This window comes from Schistocerca cancellata, chromosome 6, assembly GCF_023864275.1.
Source record: "Schistocerca cancellata isolate TAMUIC-IGC-003103 chromosome 6, iqSchCanc2.1, whole genome shotgun sequence".
In the NCBI taxonomy this organism is placed as follows: Eukaryota; Metazoa; Arthropoda; class Insecta; order Orthoptera; family Acrididae; genus Schistocerca; species Schistocerca cancellata.
The window spans coordinates 524,604,106-524,621,597 of NC_064631.1; the positions used below are offsets into that span (position 1 = coordinate 524,604,106).

The following is a 17,492-nucleotide window of genomic DNA, read 5'->3' on the forward strand; positions in this document are numbered from 1 at the left end:
CACGCACAGTATAAGTCTTTAGCATTTTTTTTACAAGAACTGAAAACATTAACAAATGACATAAAGTGCACACACACTGTATAAGTCTTTTGCATTTTTTTTTTTACAAGAACTAAATACATTAAGAAATGAAATAAAGTGCACATGCACTGTAAAAGTCTTTAGCATATTTAGAAGACTGATCATATGAACAAATGAAATGAAGTGCACACGCATGTTGAAGTCTTAAGCATTTTTCAAGAACTAGAAAGGGAATGGGAAGGATAGCATCATGATTGTAGCACAGTGGGTTGCACGTAGCTGCACTGAAAGTACATATCTTCCTACAGAAGCACAACACCAAATGAGACAATCTGAAGTTCCCTTCCCTGAAGTATTTTTCAGTGTGGCCAGGACACTGAAATGTTGTATTAATATTGTATGTAATCATTTTGTTAGTACAATAGGTACACGTAACAGTAGGACCATAATAACATCTCCAGCGTTCAAGGTGGTGGACAGCTTGATATGTCAACACCACACTCTTGTAGAATCCATACTCTTACATCAACGTAGAGTTAGTGCAAAAACCAAATATAATGCTCCATGATCATGAGGATGGACAGGACATACGGATATTGCAGTAATTGCTGGTAATTAGGTCAGAAGGTGAAGGATACGTTAAGTCTTATGCTAGTCATCATAGAATTACACTAGTGTATCGACCAATCTGAATAATTATTGGCATTCATTGGCTAATTACACAGCATTTAAGTAGTATATATATGGAGTATTACAGAACATTATTCATAAGTCATCTCATTGCACTAATTATTGCCATTCATTGGCCAGTTACAAGGAATTTTTTATGCATTATTCAGAAGTCATCATTCAAAACGAGTTAATTATTGGTGTAACATTTATGCATCAGTCATCTAATTGTAGTAATCATTGGCGTCATAAGTCATCTCATTACAGTTTACAGTAATCATTGGCATTGCATTTATGCATAAGTCATCTCGTTACAGTAATCATTGGCATCAAAAGACATCTCATTACAGTAATTATTACAGAACATTATTCATTAAGGCATCTAATTACAGTAATTATTGGCATCGTAAGTCTTCTCATTACAGTAATAATTGGCTTAGCATTTATGCATAATTTATCAGATTACAATAATCATTGGCATACCATTTATGCATAAGTCATCTCATTACAGTAATCAGTGGCATTCATTGGCCAATTACTAAACATGTAGCAAGTATTGAGTATTACAAAACACTATTCATAACTCATGTCATTCCAGTAATTACTGGCATTCATTTATAGAGTATAAAAAATATTATTTACAGAAATTATTGGCATTGCATTTATGCATAAGTCATCTAATTATAGTAATTATTGGCATAGCATTTATAGAGTACAACAAAATATTATTTACAGAAATTAGCATAGCATTTATGCATAATTCATCATATTACAGTAATCATTGGCATCATAAGTTATCTCATTACAGTAATTATTGCAGAACATTATCCATAAGTCATCCAATTACAGTTATTAAGGGCTTAGCATATTCATAACTCATCTCATTACTGTAATTATTGGCATTCATTGGCCAGTGACAAGGCATTTATTATGCATTATTCAGAAGTCATCATTCAAAACAAGACTTATTGCATGTAGCACCAAATTGTTAGTGTTTATATATGATATCATGCAAGTGACATAAAACATATTTAAAATGTAAGATATTGGAACTAGTATTCAAGGTGTTAAGTCCAATGATACATACACATAATGGATTCAATACATCAGAGAAATTTGCATTATATTTAGGACTAGAAATAAATCTTAAACTGGTAGCATTATTTAGTTGTATACTAGTAATAGTTCGGACTGGTAATAATTATTTTTTTTGTGCTAGCAATGCATTGCGTTGGGATCAACAGTCAACTGATGGGACATGAAAATATTTGGTTTTGACTTATTGCTGGAAATAAGGCTTAATAAACGTCATTTGTCATGAGTCAGCTGTAGCAAGGTTATGGAACAAGTACAGTATATGTGATCACATTCTTAAATGATAGACACAACTGGGTAAAAAAATGCAAGTACTAGAACAGGTTTAATAACTAACAGCTTATAGCATATTATCATGAAAAGCTTCTCCTGGAAAATATACAAAATGGATTATTGAGCTGAAAGAAGAAATGCATTTTATGCTGAAAAGTAGTGAACTTTGAATTAACAGGTAATGAAACGTGTACTGAATATGTATGTACTCTAGCTGTCTTTCCCAAAACATTCAGTCATTATACTATGCAACATAGACATACTGTCAAAAGGAACTGCAACAAATACTTAAATAACTACATAACATTTCTTAACTAATAGAAATTATATAAACTCCATCATTATCATCATCTGCAAAGAAAAACTTTATTATTCATATTACCATAACTTCATATAACTATTCATCATCATTTATTATCATCTGCAAAAAAAATAGACACTTCATTATTCATTATTCATGTTACCATTCACTTCATACAACTATTCATAGTATAGAGTTTCTTACTTCTAGCATATTTCATCACTAAAATTAACATGTGTAGTTCTGTCTGACAGCCTGCAATAATCGCCTCGTATTCTGAAAGAAAAATAATTAGTCAAGACTGCTTTCATACGATGTGTATAGTATATTCCTGTTAATGCTTGTTAATTCGCATCCATTTACTCTACATGACATGGTATTGCATTTTCTTTCGTTCATTCCGATGGTGAAATTTCCATTTCAGAGTAAACCACTGTGGTATGTTTAATTTATTATTTGTACACGTTATTGCTTTCTGAAAATGATGAATAAGGATTAATATCTTGCATTTAAATCACGTACCCATTATATGAAAACTTGTTTCTAGTGATATGACTAAGCATACAGCATAGCATGAGAGAAAACGTATTATGTCAAAAACAAAGACAGTTTTCAAGCGCAAAAAATGTAACACAGTATCATAATGTAGTAGCAAAAAATGTAAAAGAGTCACGATGTTGAGATATCATAAGACAAAATGTCAATGTCAACTGGTGTTTGTTACATCTTAAAAATTTCATAGTACATACAGAGAAAAATTCTACTTTCGATAGGAAAACAATCATACATACACAAAAAATGGATGTCTAACGACAAGAAAAGCGACCTGCTAACCATACCTTGCCGGGCACTTGCCAACAAAAAATACGATCATTAACAGTAAGTAGTCACATAAAAATAATTGCATAAGTGGCCATATAAATACCAGCAAATGGCGTTACAGTGTGATAAATTATAAATTATGTTCACTCAATAAAGGGTTTAATATTGGAGACATGGTAATTGCCCTTGCTTTTTTCTGGTTCTCAAAGTTTCGACGTGCACTACATTAGGGTGAGGAATGCTTCGTATTCTATATGGACCTGCGTATAGAAGTTCAAATTTACTGCATCTACTCTTTCCTCTGTTGGATAAATAATGCGTGCGTACTAAAATCTTCTGTCCAATGTGAAAGTCACGGCGTGTACAAACCTGTATCTGCTGTCTCCTCCGGCGCTCTGCGGCACGTTTGATGTTGCTGAGCGCAATGTCAATTATTTCATGGTGGCGTAGTCGACGAGATGTAGGAAAAGATACTAATTCTTTAATGTAGTTAGGTGGTTCAACATTTTTCATTATAACAGTCGGAGATAGCATAGTAGAGTCATTTGGTACGGAGTTAATTACATCCTGGAATGAGAGTATGTGTGTATCCCAGTCAATATGTCTTTTATGGCAGTATATTCTACACAGTTTACCAATTTCTTTCATTAGTCGTTCACAGGGGTTCGAAGAAGCGTGATACTTGGATTTATAGATCGGAGAAATGTTTCTAGCTCGTAACATACGGGTCCATATCGCAGATCGAAGTTGTGGTCTATTGTCGGAAATTACTTTCAATACATGCCCTACATGAAATAGAAGATGTTTTACGAATGCATTCGAAACATTTAGCAGTAGCTTTGCGTAACGGAGTGAAGGTAACAAATTTCGAAGTGAGTTAAACAGCGACAAAGGTGTAGCAAAAACCTCTGTTAGATCTGGGAATCGGACCAAAAATGTCTACAGCGGCAATTTGTCTCACTTTAACGGGTACAATGGGATGTAACCGAGGAATATGTGAAGTCGTGTCTGATTTAGCTTTCTCGCAGATTTTACAAGACGCTAAAACACGTCGAATACGTTTCTCCATGTTGGCAAAATAACAGTTCTGTCTCAGTATAAGAAAACATTTTCTGGCTCCATAATGTGCGTAACTTAAATGAGTATACCAAATTAGTTTGTTAACAAGCTCGTATGGAATGCATAGTAACCAGTTGTTGTTGTCAGGGTGAGAGCGGCGAAACAGAATGTTATTGCGTACAGTGTAATGGTTTCTAATGGTAACATTATTCCTATTTTGCCAAAGGTGTTTAATTTCTTTCCATACGTTGTCTTTACTCTGCTCTTCTGCTATATCTCGTAATGACGACGAAATGATATTTTCGAATGCGACTTGTTGAACATACATGACGCTAGAATTTGCTTGGCAGAAGTTGGTTGCGATGTATTACTGATTGTTGCTGAGGGAGCGGGATAGAGCGTCTGCTACAACATTTTGTGTACCGGGAATGTGAATAATTGTAAAATTAAATTCCTGTAAATAAAGTTTCCATCTGCTTAACCTGTCGTGTGTAAATTTTGCGGAAAGTAAAAACTGCATAGCTCTATGATCTGTGTAAACGGTCGTATGTCTTCCATAAAGAAAATGCCTAAATCTCGTAAATGCCCATACAATACATAATGTTTCAAGTTCTGTGACAGAATAATTGCGTTCAGCAGGTGACAGAATGAGACCTGCAAAGGCGGTGTTTTTAATTACTGTAGTACCGTCTTCTTCAATTTCCTGAAAAATGTGTACGCCTAAAGCGGTGTTAGAACTGTCGGTGGCAATGGAAAAATGTCTAGTAAGATCTGGGTGTGATAAAAGAGGTGCATTCAACAAGGCATGTTTCAAATTAACAAATTCAGAATGTGCTTGGCTATCCCAGGACCAAATAGCGTTTTTACACGTCAATTGGTATAATCTAGGGGTGTCTAAAGCAGAGTAATGATTAAATTTACGGAAAAAGTTAATTAATCTCAGAAAGCTGCGTAATTGTTTCTTTGTCGTTGGAACACTAATGTCACGTAACGCTTGAAGTTTTTCCGGATCAAGCGCAATGCCTTCTGCTGAATTTACATGTCCAAGAAATTTTATGGAAGTTTTGCCAAAGTGCGATTTGTTAAGCTTAACTGTGAGTCCTTGGGCACGAAAAGTTTGTAACAGTTATTCCAGAATCAGATTATGTTCAGACCAGTTAGCTTCTGCAATAAGAATGTCGTCTACATACGTTGTGATTCGGTCTTTAAGTTCTGTCGGAAGTATAGTATTCAAACCGCGAATAAATGCAGCTGAAGAAATTGTTAGACCGAACGGTAATTTGCAAAATTGATGTTGTTTTTATTCTGGTCTTCAGTCCTGAGACTGGTTCGATGCAGCTCTCCAGGCTACTCTATCCAGTGCAAGCTTCTTCATCTCCCAGTACCTACTGCAGCCAACATCCTTCTGAATCTGCTTAGTGTATTCATCTCTTGGTCTCCCTCTACGATTTTTACCCTCCACGCTGCCCTCCAGTACTAAATTGGTGATCCCTCGATGTCACACAACATGTCCTACCAACCGATCCCTTCTTCAAGTCAAGTTGTGCCACAAGCTCCTCTTCTCCCCAATTCTATTCAGTACCTCCTCATTAGTAATGTGTTCCACCCATCTAATCTTCAGCATTCTTCTGTAACACCACATTTCGAAAGCTTCTATTCTCTTCTTGTCTAAGCTATTTATCGTCCACGTTTCACTTCCATACATTGCTACACCTCATACAAATACTTTCAGAAATGACTTCCTGACATTTAAATCTATACTCGATGTTAACAAATTTTTCTTCTTCAGAAACGCTTTCCTTGCCATTGCCAGTCTACATTTCATATCCTCTCTACTTTGACCATCATCAAATAGCAAAACTCCTTTACTACCTTAGTTGCCTCATTTCCTAATCTAATTCCCTCAGCATCACCCGATTTAATTTGACTACATTCCATTATCCTCGTTTAGCTTTTGTTGATGTTCGTCTCATACCCTCCTTTCAAGACACTGTCCATTTCGTTCAACTGCTCTTCCAAGTCCTTTGCTGTATCTGACAGAATTACAATGTCATCGGCGAACCTCAAAGTTTTTATTTCTTTTCCATGGATTTTAATACCTACTCCGAACTTTTCTTTTGTTTCCTTTATTGCCCTACTCAATATACAGATATAACATCGGGGATAGGCTACAACCCTGTCTCACTCCCTTCCCAACCACTGATTCATGCCGCTCGACTCTTATAACTGCCATCTGGCTTCTGTACAAATTGTAAATAGCTTTTCACCCTCTGCATTTTCCTCCTGCCACCTTTAGAATTTTAAAGAGAGTGTTCCAGTCAACATTGTCAAAGGCTTTCTCTAAGTCTACACATGCTAGAAACGTAGGTTTGCCTTTCCTTAATCTTTCTTCTAAGATAAGTCGTGGGGTCAGTATTGCCTCACGTGTTCAACATTTCTACGGAATCCAAACTGATCTTCCCCGAGGTCGGCTTCTCATTCGTCTGTAAAGAATTCGCGTTCGTATTTTGCAGCGGTCACTTATTAAACTGATAGTTCGGTAATTTTCACATCTGTCAACACCTGCTTTCTTTGGGATCGGGATTTTTATATTCTTCTTGAATTGTGAGGGTATTTCGCCTGTCTCATACATCTTACTCACAAGATGGTAGAGTTTTGCCAGGACTGGCTCTCCCAAGGCCGTCAGTAGTTCTAATGGAACATTGTCTATTCCCGGGGCCTTGTTTCGACTCAGGTCTTTCAGTGCTCTGTCAAACTCGTCACGCTGTATCATATTTCCCATTTCATCTTTATCTACATCCTCTTCCATTTCCATAATATTGTCCTCAAGTACATCGCCCTTGTATAGGCCCTCTATATACCCCTTCCACTTTTCCTCTTTCCCTTTTTTGCTTAGAACTGGGTTTCCATCAAAGCTCTTGATATTCATACAAGTGGTTCTCCTTTCTCCAAAGGTCTCCTTAGTTTTCCTGTAGGCAGTATCTATCTTCCCCTAGTGAGATAAGCCTCTACATCCTTGCATTTGTCCTCTAGGCATCCCTGCTTAGCCATTTTGCACTTCCTGTCGATCTCATTTTTGAGACGTATGTATTCCTTTTTGCCTGCTACATTTACTGCATTTTTATACTTTCTCGTTTCATCAATTATATTCAATATTTCTTCTGTAACCCAACGATTTCTACTAGCCCTCTCCTTTTTACCTATTTGATCCTCTGCTGCCTACACTATTTCATCTCTCAAAGCTACCCATTCTTCTTCTACTGTATTTCTTTCCCCCATTTCTGTCAATTGTTCCCTTATGCCCTCCCTGAAACTCTGTACAATCTCTGGTTCTTTTAGTTCATCCAGGTCCCATCTCCTTAAATTCCCATCTTTTTGCATTTTCTTCAGTTTTAATCTACAGTTATTAACCAATAGATTGTGGTCAGAGTCCACATCTGCCCCTGGAAATATCTTACAATTTAAAACCTGGTTCCTAAATCTCTGTCTTACCATTATATAATCTATCTGATACCTTTTAGTATCTCCAGGGTTCTTCCATGTATACAACCTTCTTTCATGATTCTTAAACCAAGTTTCACCTACTATGTTTCGTTCTCTCCCTTTTCCTACTGACGAATTCCAGTCACCCATGACTATTAAATTTTCGTCTCCCTTCACTACCTGAATAATTTCTTTTATCTCATGATACATTTCATCAATTTCTTCGTCATCTGCAGAGCTAGTTGGCATATAAACTACACTGTAGTAGGCGTGGGCTTCGTGTCTATCTTGGCCACAATAATGCGTTCACTATGCTGTTTGTAGTAGCTTACCCGTACACCTATTTTTAATTCATTATTAAACCTACTCCTGCATTAGCCCTATTTGCTTTTGTATTTATAACCCTGTTATCACCTGGCCACAAGTCTTGTTCCTCCTGCCACCGAACTTCACTAATTCCCACTATATCTAACTTTAACTTATCCATTTCCCTTTTTAAAATTTTCTAACCTACCTGCCCGATTAATGGATCTGACATTCCACGCTCCGATCCGTAGAACGCCAGTTTTCTTTCTCCTGATAACAACGTCGTCTTGAGTAGTCCCCGCCCGGAGATCCGAATGGGGGACTATTTTACCTCCGGAAATTTTACCCAAGAGGTCGCCATCATCATTTAATCATACAGTAAAGCTGCATGCCCTCGAGAAAAACTACGGCTGTAGTTTCCCCTTGCTTTCAGCCGTCCGCAGTACCAGAACAGCAAGGCCGTTTTGGTTAGTGTTGCAAAGCCAGATCAGTCAATCATCCAGACTGCTGCCCCTGCAACTACTGAAAAGGCTGATGCCCCTCTTCAGGAACCACACGTTTGTCTGGCCTCTCAACAGATACCCCTCCGTTATGGTTGCACTATCTGTATCGTTGAGGCATGCAAGCCTCCCCACCAACGGCAAGGTCCATGGTTCATAGGGGGAAGGCAAAATTGGTAACAATCAGCAAAACAGAGAAAAGCTGTGTACTTTCTGCAGTTCGGATGGAGCTGGATTTGCCAAAATCTCGACTTCAAATCTAATGTGGAATAAATAGCAATACCATGAAATTTCTGTAAAAGTTCTTCTAGTGTCTGTAGGCGATCTGTTTCATTAATAATAATGTCGTTGACATGACGCGAATCAAGGACGAGTCGAAGTAAACCATCCTTTTTCTTAACAATATGGAGCGGGTTTATGTACGGACCAACTGCCGGTTCAATAATTCCTTGGTCTAGCATAGCTTGTAATTCTTTCTTAACTTGCTCTCTTTGGATATAAGTAATGGGATAATGTTTAGCTTTAAATGTGTCGTGCTGTTTAACTTGAAACTCATACATAAAACCGGGCATAGTACCAGGGACGTTGTCAAAAACTGGAGCTTGCTGTAAAAGAATTTTGCGTAGCTCTGTACTTTCGTCGTCTGTATTTTCACTGCTTTGCTTTACTTTCTCAGAAATCATTTGCATAACGTCATAGTCAGCTTCGTCTGGTGTATTATAGTTGTGTACGTACGTATCTGTGAACAATGTGGAATGACAGTCCGTGTTACGCGATGTAGAAATGACCTCTGTTCGATTAATTGCCTGTTCTTCTGCTGATAAAGCGTGCTGAAATTCTAATGCCAGTTGTACTTTTTCATCCTTTAACATTAAATAGGAATTTTGAAAGTCAATAATTGCGTCAAGTTGTACCAAAACATTCGTACCTAAAATAACGTCTGTTGTCAATAAGGGAACAATCCAATGTTTGAGTGGAACGTATGACCTGCAGTACAAAATTATAAGTGTGTCTGTAATTTTACACCTACTCCTTTACCAGATACTGCTCCTTTTACTTTAGTTTTGCGTAATGGTAACGTAGGATAAGTAATCTCTTTGTTACATTCGTTGAAAGTGTCTTCATTTATAACTGAGATAGGTGGTCCAGAATCGATTACTGCTGAAAATGTGTATCATCCAATCTTTACTTCAATGACAGGGTGGGAAATGGTTTTTTGAAGAACTGGTTTTTCATGTAAAAGTGTCTCGGATATCGTCAAAAGTAATAACATTTTCGTGAACATGATTGTGTGTGTCAAAATTATTGCTTACGTTGCTGGAAGATGCATCCTGTACTGTATCTAGTCAAATTCTTTTTGACGTGCTGTTATTTGCGGGAGGATGCTGTGGCATTTCGACTATTTGTACTGTTCGGTTATTTCTTCCTGACGTATTAGGTTCGGGATGATACCGACTATCTGGTTCATTCATAGTAATCTGTTGTGGTTGACTCTGCTGGTGATAAAACCTACTGATGTTATACGTGTTCTGAAAACAGTGCGTCTGTCATGATAGTCATTACTATACAGCGCATTGCGATAGAAGTTGAAATGGTGTGTTTTCTGTACGTAGTGATTTCCTTGTTGCTGTGCGTTACTATTTGGTGGAGCCGACGCAACACGTGTAGGCGGCGAAACATTAAAGCTTAGTTGACCGTGCTGACTACATTGTTGGTTAGGTATGCTAACCGGCTGGTTTTGTTGCTCTTGTGGTGAAAAACCTCTATTATTGCCAAATGTGTCTGCGATTGCTGAAAATTTTGTACATACTGATGATTAAAATTTTGTCTGATATTAAAATTACGCTAGTAGTTCTTATCATTTCGGGAGTGTCTAATGAAAACTGTCACTTTCGATAAAACTTGTCATATCAGGTTTTTTTTTACTCATTCTTAATCCTATATAGATCGATAGTTGAAGAGCTGTTTTGATAGATATAAAGGATAGTAAAAGAGAAGGCAGCAGTGCAGAAAACTAAAGCGGAAATAGCACTACTACGGCTCGGGGCCCTGTGCACGCTACGGCACATACTCATCGAAGTGTAATGAATCCCCAGAGGTCCCTTACGCGCTGCAAATAAATTTTAGTTTCTGTATTACAGGCCAAGCTGGTGGAAATGCGAAAGCAAATTGTTGTATCTAATCCAAAGGGTGTATTTGTGTTCTGTCATTTTTAAATACCTTAAAATTTCTAACGGATAGAAAGTGCTTGTAATCAAAATTACCGTCTCTGAATGTCTGAACAGGTTCAGGATTGTATGAGAATCTATTTGTCTGTGTCTGTTCAGATTCTAAGTCACGTACTCTCTGTAAATTACCTAAATTATGCTGGCTGTGTGAGTGTGACAAATGTTCAAGATGTGGCATAACCTGTGACGTGTTAGAGACTGAGACATTTTTTATTTCTGTCACTTCTTGCTGTAAAGATGACAATTTTCTACGCAATGTATTGTTGGATGAACTTATCTCACTGATTGTCTGCTGTAAGTTTTCGAATTCGGGTGTTTGACTGAACGAAATTGGTGACGTATCGTCTGATTTGGTGTCATTGTTATTTTCGATAACATCAATACGACTGGCCAATTCAACAAATTTTTCAGTCAATGCTTTAACCTGATCATCATTTTTAGTGTCACAAGCATTAATTTGTTTTTGGATTTTACGTGTGGTTTTGCTTAATTTCTTAACGCCTGCTTTAATGGCATCGGGATCCTGTGTTAATTCCAATTGTTCAAGTCTGCTGGTCACTATCTGAAAGTCTACTGTGTGTGTGTCTGTTTTTGTTTTAAGATCAGAGATTTCATCATGCAATTCGGTGTTCAACTGTTTGATAGTATTGATTTCGTCTGATACTGCAGCAATGTTGTTGTCTACGTATGTTTTTGATTTCGTAAACAATTTACGCTTATCTTCCTGCCTCTGTGCAGTAATTGTTTCCATGACTTGTTTCTTTACTTTGTTCTGTTCCTGTACAAAGTTACGGTAACGCGTTTCACTGTTTTGTAGGTGGTGATTAAAACGTTCGTCAATTTGGCTGTTTTGTTGTTTAAATTTCGTATCTACTTTCGCATCCAGTGTGCGTGAAAGTTCTGATGACGTTAATTTAAACTCGTCGCGTAACTGTGTTGCGTTTTCAGAACATTGTTTAGCGACTGCACTAATTTATCTCTAAGTAATTTAGTTGTGGCTGCATGTGTATTACTTAATTCTTGTGCCACAGATCTAATTTCTTCACTACTGTTCCTAGCACAAGCCTTAATTTCCTCATGTAATTGTTCTTTAGTATCATGACATTGCACAAAAACGGCTGTAAATGGTTCAAATGGCTCTGAGCACTATGCGACTTAACTTCTGAGGTCATCAGTCGCCTAGAACTTAGAACTAATTAAACCTAACTAACCTAAGGACACCACACACACCCATGCGCGAGGCAGGATTCGAACCTGCGACCGTAGTGGTCGCTCGGCTCCAGACTGTAGCGCCTAGAACCGCACGGCCACTCCGGCCGGCGCAACGGCTGTAATCTGTTCACTAAGTTGTTTGAAATTGTTGTCTTTTTTATCATTCGACTATTTGGAATTGTTGTCTAGTTTTTCATTAAGTTGTTTGTAATTGTTGTCTTGTTTTTCATTCGACTGTCTGCGTTTTTCATAAAGTTGTAGTAATACTGCCATAACTTGATCCATGCCAAAAGTAGCGACTCTATCTTCTATGATGTGTGATGGTGTATCTCCATGTGACACGTTTTGAATAACCATTTGGTCATTGTCTGATTCACAAAAAAGTTTGCCAATCGGATGTGCACTGTTGGTTACTACATCGGAATCAAATAAATCTGACATACACTCCTGGAAATGGAAAAAAGAACACATTGACACCGATGTGTCAGACCCACCATACTTGCTCCGGACACTGCGAGAGGGCTGTACAAGCAATGATCACACGCACGGCACAGCGGACACACCAGGAACCGCGGTGTTGGCCGTCGAATGGCGCTAGCTGCGCAGCATTTGTGCACCGCCGCCGTCAGTGTCAGCTAGTTTGCCGTGGCATACGGAGCTCCATCGCAGTCTTTAACACTGGTAGCATGCCGCGACAGCGTGGACGTGAACCGTATGTGCAGTTGACGGACTTTGAGCGAGGGCGTATAGTGGGCATGCGGGAGGCCGGGTGGACGTACCGCCGAATTGCTCAACACGTGGGGCGTGAGGTCTCCACAGTACATCGATGTTGTCGCCAGTGGTCGGCGGAAGGTGCACGTGCCCGTCGACCTGGGACCGGACCGCAGCGACGCACGGATGCACGCCAAGACCGTAGGATCCTACGCTGTGCCGTAGGGGAACGCACCGCCACTTCCCAGCAAATTAGGGACAGTGTTGCTCCTGGGGTATCGGCGAGGATCATTCGCAACCGTCTCCATGAAGCTGGGCTACGGTCCCGCACACCGTTAGGCCGTCTTCCGCTCACGCCCCAACATCGTGCAGCCCGCCTCCAGTGGTGTCGCGACAGGCGTGAATGGAGGGACGAATGGAGACGTGTCGTCTTCAGCGATGAGAGTCGCTTCTGCCTTGGTGCCAATGATGGTCGTATGCGTGTTTGAGCGCCACAATCAGGACTGCATACGACCGAGGCACACAGGGCCAACACCCGGCATCATGGTGTGGGGAGCGATCTCCTACACTGGCCATACACCACTGGTGATCGTCGAGGGGACACTGAATAGTGCACGGTACATCCAAACCGTCATCGAACCCATCGTTCTACCATTCCTAGACCGGCAAAGGAACTTGCTGTTCCAACAGGACAATGCACGTCCGCATGTATCCCGTGCCACCCAACGTGCTCTAGAAGGTGTAAGTCAACTACCCTGGCCAGCAAGATCTCCGGATCTGTCCCCCATTGAGCATGTTTGGGACTGGATGAAGCGTCGTCTCACGCGGTCTGCACGTCCAGCACGAACGCTGGTCCAACTGAGGCGCCAGGTGTAAATGGCATGGCAAGCCGTTCCTCAGGACTACATCCAGCATCTCTACGATCGTCTCCATGGGAGAAGAGCAGCCTGCATTGCTGCGAAAGGTGGATATACACTGTACTAGTGCCGACATTGTGCATGCTCTATGGCCTGTGTCTATGTGCCTGTGGTTCTGTCAGTGTGATCATGTGATGTATCTGACCCCAGGAATGTGTCAATTAAGTTTCCCCTTCCTGGGACAATGAATTCACGGTGTTCTTATTTCAATTTCCAGGAGTGTATTTTCAGTACATTGTTCACCTTCGTTAGAAGCAATTTTCTGTTCGCTACGTAAATTTTGCAAATCAGGCGTGTCAAAGTGGACAGCGTTCATTATAACGGAACGTGCCGCGTCATCAATTGTTACATTTACGGTGGACATAATTGAATTTGTTTGCTCATCATTAGGATCAAAATCATTACTAGTAATCGGCACGCACTGATTATCTGTAATTAGGGGATTATCACTATTACACTGAGTGTCGCTAGTATTATCGGTCAAATTAATCGAGTCGGCTTTTTCCCTCACTGCACATCGCGATGTACTAATAGCAATTTTTCGCGGCATTTTCACAAGTCAACGATAAGCACAAAATCAAACAAAGATAAAGCAAAAATGGAACAAATACATTGACAACAAAGAGCAATAAATTGCCGATGATCTGTGAAAGAAAGGGTGACAAATCAGTAAATGTGTTGCGCCAGATGCAATGTACATTTAACAATAGTGTAAATAAGAGCAGATATCTGACTACTTCTCAGAAATACGCAAAGGAAATACGATGCTGGCCGGTTGTCGACAAGTGTAACCTCCCCACAAAATAATTTCCGTAACCTTCCAACAGTAAAAACAATATAATTATTTCTTTCTTTCAGTGTAACCTCCCAACAGAAAAGGTTGCGAAACCTCCCAACAGTAAAAAATATAATTATAACATTGACATTTAGCGTAACCTACCAACAGATAAATTCCGCAACCTACCAATAACACAATGTGACTAAACTCTCAATTAAATTGAGACTCACTTATAACCGTTCAGTAATTGACTGTGAATTTAAACTGGTGATTTTTGGACGTCAGCAGCTCTGTGTCATGGCCCTGAAAGATCATTCAGAATAAATAGAAAATTCTTACCTCAATAAGGTCGCCGGATAACGCGTATATATCTGCTCCTATAAGAAATTTTTCTGGCACAGCCCTGTGCAATGCTGGCCGATAGATTTGTCATGTATAAAAAGAAACAACTGATTTTTCTTTACAATAATCGGGATGACCATGGATTGGAGAAATTAGTAAGTTCTTTAAATTGAGATGAATGATTATCAGAAGTTAATTTTTTATAAAAAAGATTATTATTAAGAGATTTTTAAAAATATTTACATGGGGCTTGATATAACAATAGTACACATGCGCGAGGCGGCTTTTACCTTATATTATATCGCTCAGGCTCCGCCATCGCTCCACCACGACCGGCCCAGCCAACTCGATACACACGACTGCTCGCTAGCAACTACTTACTGCTACTGCTACACAGTTCCTACTGCAGTCAACACTGCTCTTTGGTCTCAGATTCTCTTATAGCTTACATACCGCAGGTAGCGCGTGAGCAATCCATCGAAATTACATCTGCTCGAGTGCGCTAGCAACAAATTCCTTAATCATGGACCTCTTACAGTAGCTCCTCAGTTAACTTGTCAACAGCGCCTGGCAGTCCGGCTGGTCACCCATCCAAGTTCTAGCCCAGCCTGACAGCGCTTAACTTTGGTGATCTGACGGGAACTGGTGTTACCACTGCGGCAAGGCTGTTGAGGAGGTCAAGCCATTAATACTTCCAAGACATCTGCCGCTGTTTACTGTGCTAGAGGTGAGTGAAAAGCTGTTTCCATAACCAAAAGACCAAGTGGAAACATATACACTGGCACAACCTACAGCTGGTGTACTGATATGCTGTTTGCCCTATGAGGAGACACATCTGCACCCCTTACCTACCCCACAACACACCCAGGGCACTATCGGCCATTTGTAGTGATTAAAGGAGTGATGGATGTGGAGCTGAGCTGCAACATATCAGTCCTGTGAGTTGATCACAGACCAGGCGGTTGTAGAAGGTCTGCAGTAATGTGTTGGCGCTGAAATGGCACTGTAAGCATATGGTGCGGCCAAGGTAGGTACCCATGAGTTAACTATACATACTTCATGAATGCTGTAATTAGTCAGCTGCAATTGTCATTTGAACCTATTCGTCTCACGCTGTATGACATCATTATAATAATCCAGCTTGCCCACGGAATTCTCTCGCAAAATTCTTCGAACTTGTGTCTTTAGGGCTCACAAAAACTTTTGGTACACAAATTACTTTCGTATTTCAAGAATATTCGTGAATTACATTTCTCATGTGTTATGTGTCACCACAGGTGGGCTACTTCGACTACATTGATACACTTCAATGTTTTAGTATCAGAGCATAATAATTTGTAGCAAAATGAATTTTATCAAGTTTGGACTGATTGTCGTTATCAGAGCGAGGCCCCAAAACTCAAAAAATTGGTTTTTAATTATAGGTATCATAAGAAACTGTTGATAATAAATAGTTGGTCCCATGGATATGTTACTGTCGGTGATCCTGCTTAACGATACTTTCACGGTCTCCCTTCCTGTTGAATTTGGATTTGACAGTACAGCCAGTCTGAGCTATTTACCGTCACATACATCACATGAGTTTTTGTTACCCATGGAGGTGTCGATGGTACCGTGTAGAATGAAATTCTAATTTACCACACTGAACCAAAGCAGCTATGAGACCCACTGTCCAGTCTTAAGGCCTGATCTATGTACAACGACAGAGTACATGTTGAATAAACCTGTGTCTTTAGTTCGCCGAAGAACAAATTCCATACACTGTTCGAAGAAATGATGACTATTATGAATATATCAATGGAAACGCAGTATCGCACTGACCCATATAAAGTTATGTTTGTTTGTCTGCTCGGTACAGCAATTCCTAGACATCATTCTAGTTTCCGATGTCAATTATCATGACGGAGACTGTCTAGGATTTCCGAACAAAATAGAATGTCACATGATCATGTGTTAAGGTAACCCTTGCATATTTACAAATGGTACTATAGTTTTGGATGTATCAGAAGATAACTCACACTGACAGTGAGTCATTACTCACTTAAACGTGATTAATACGACTGTGGGTTGCGTCCATCACTCTTTTTTAGACGCTGCTCGTTTGTCACTCAGCATAGGTGGTGCACAGAGACGACGTCAGTGGCGAGCAGACGTGCCGTGTGATATACGATGATATGAAGATGTATTAGACATCCCAGTGGCGCAGTGCAATTATTGTGACGTGCATATTACAGTTCTGTCACAGCTAGAGGCTCGTCTAGAGAGTATGAATGCCTGTAACCCAGAATACAAATCACCATCCACGTTGTTCCTAGAACACTGATATAACTATCTGAATGCAACTTTCACAACACATAAGAACTCTGAACTAAGCTACAGTAATTGCTTTTCATACTTCTTTTCATAACTAAAAACAGCTTTTTACAAAAGGAAGTAAAGTCTCCTAGAAAAAAGCTTCATTAATGACCAAATATACTAACAGTTCTACTGTGTAATGGATACCTGCGCCCAATAAAGTGCTTAGCTGAGAGAGTGTTGTGTATATGAGATTTCTACATATTTTTTTGTCGTGTCAGGCATATGACGTTTCGATACATTTGAATCTTTCTGTATGCAAATTTTAAGTATCTGCCACATTGGCTGGTACCACAAGAAAAAATATCACGACTTAAATGTAAAATTCTAGCGAAAGTCCTTAGAGCCTAGAGACATGCGCTAATTTTAATTGTAATAAGGATAATAGTGGAAAAGGGCCAAATAGTATAGAAGTTCCAT

The 17,492-nt window shown here is 39.4% G+C and overlaps 1 pseudogene; it reads right to left on the minus strand.

The window, feature by feature from the left end:
• Positions 1-15,272: 15,272 nt before the first annotated feature.
• LOC126089922 (5S ribosomal RNA) lies at positions 15,273-15,390 on the minus strand (annotated as a pseudogene).
• Positions 15,391-17,492: the final 2,102 nt, after the last annotated feature.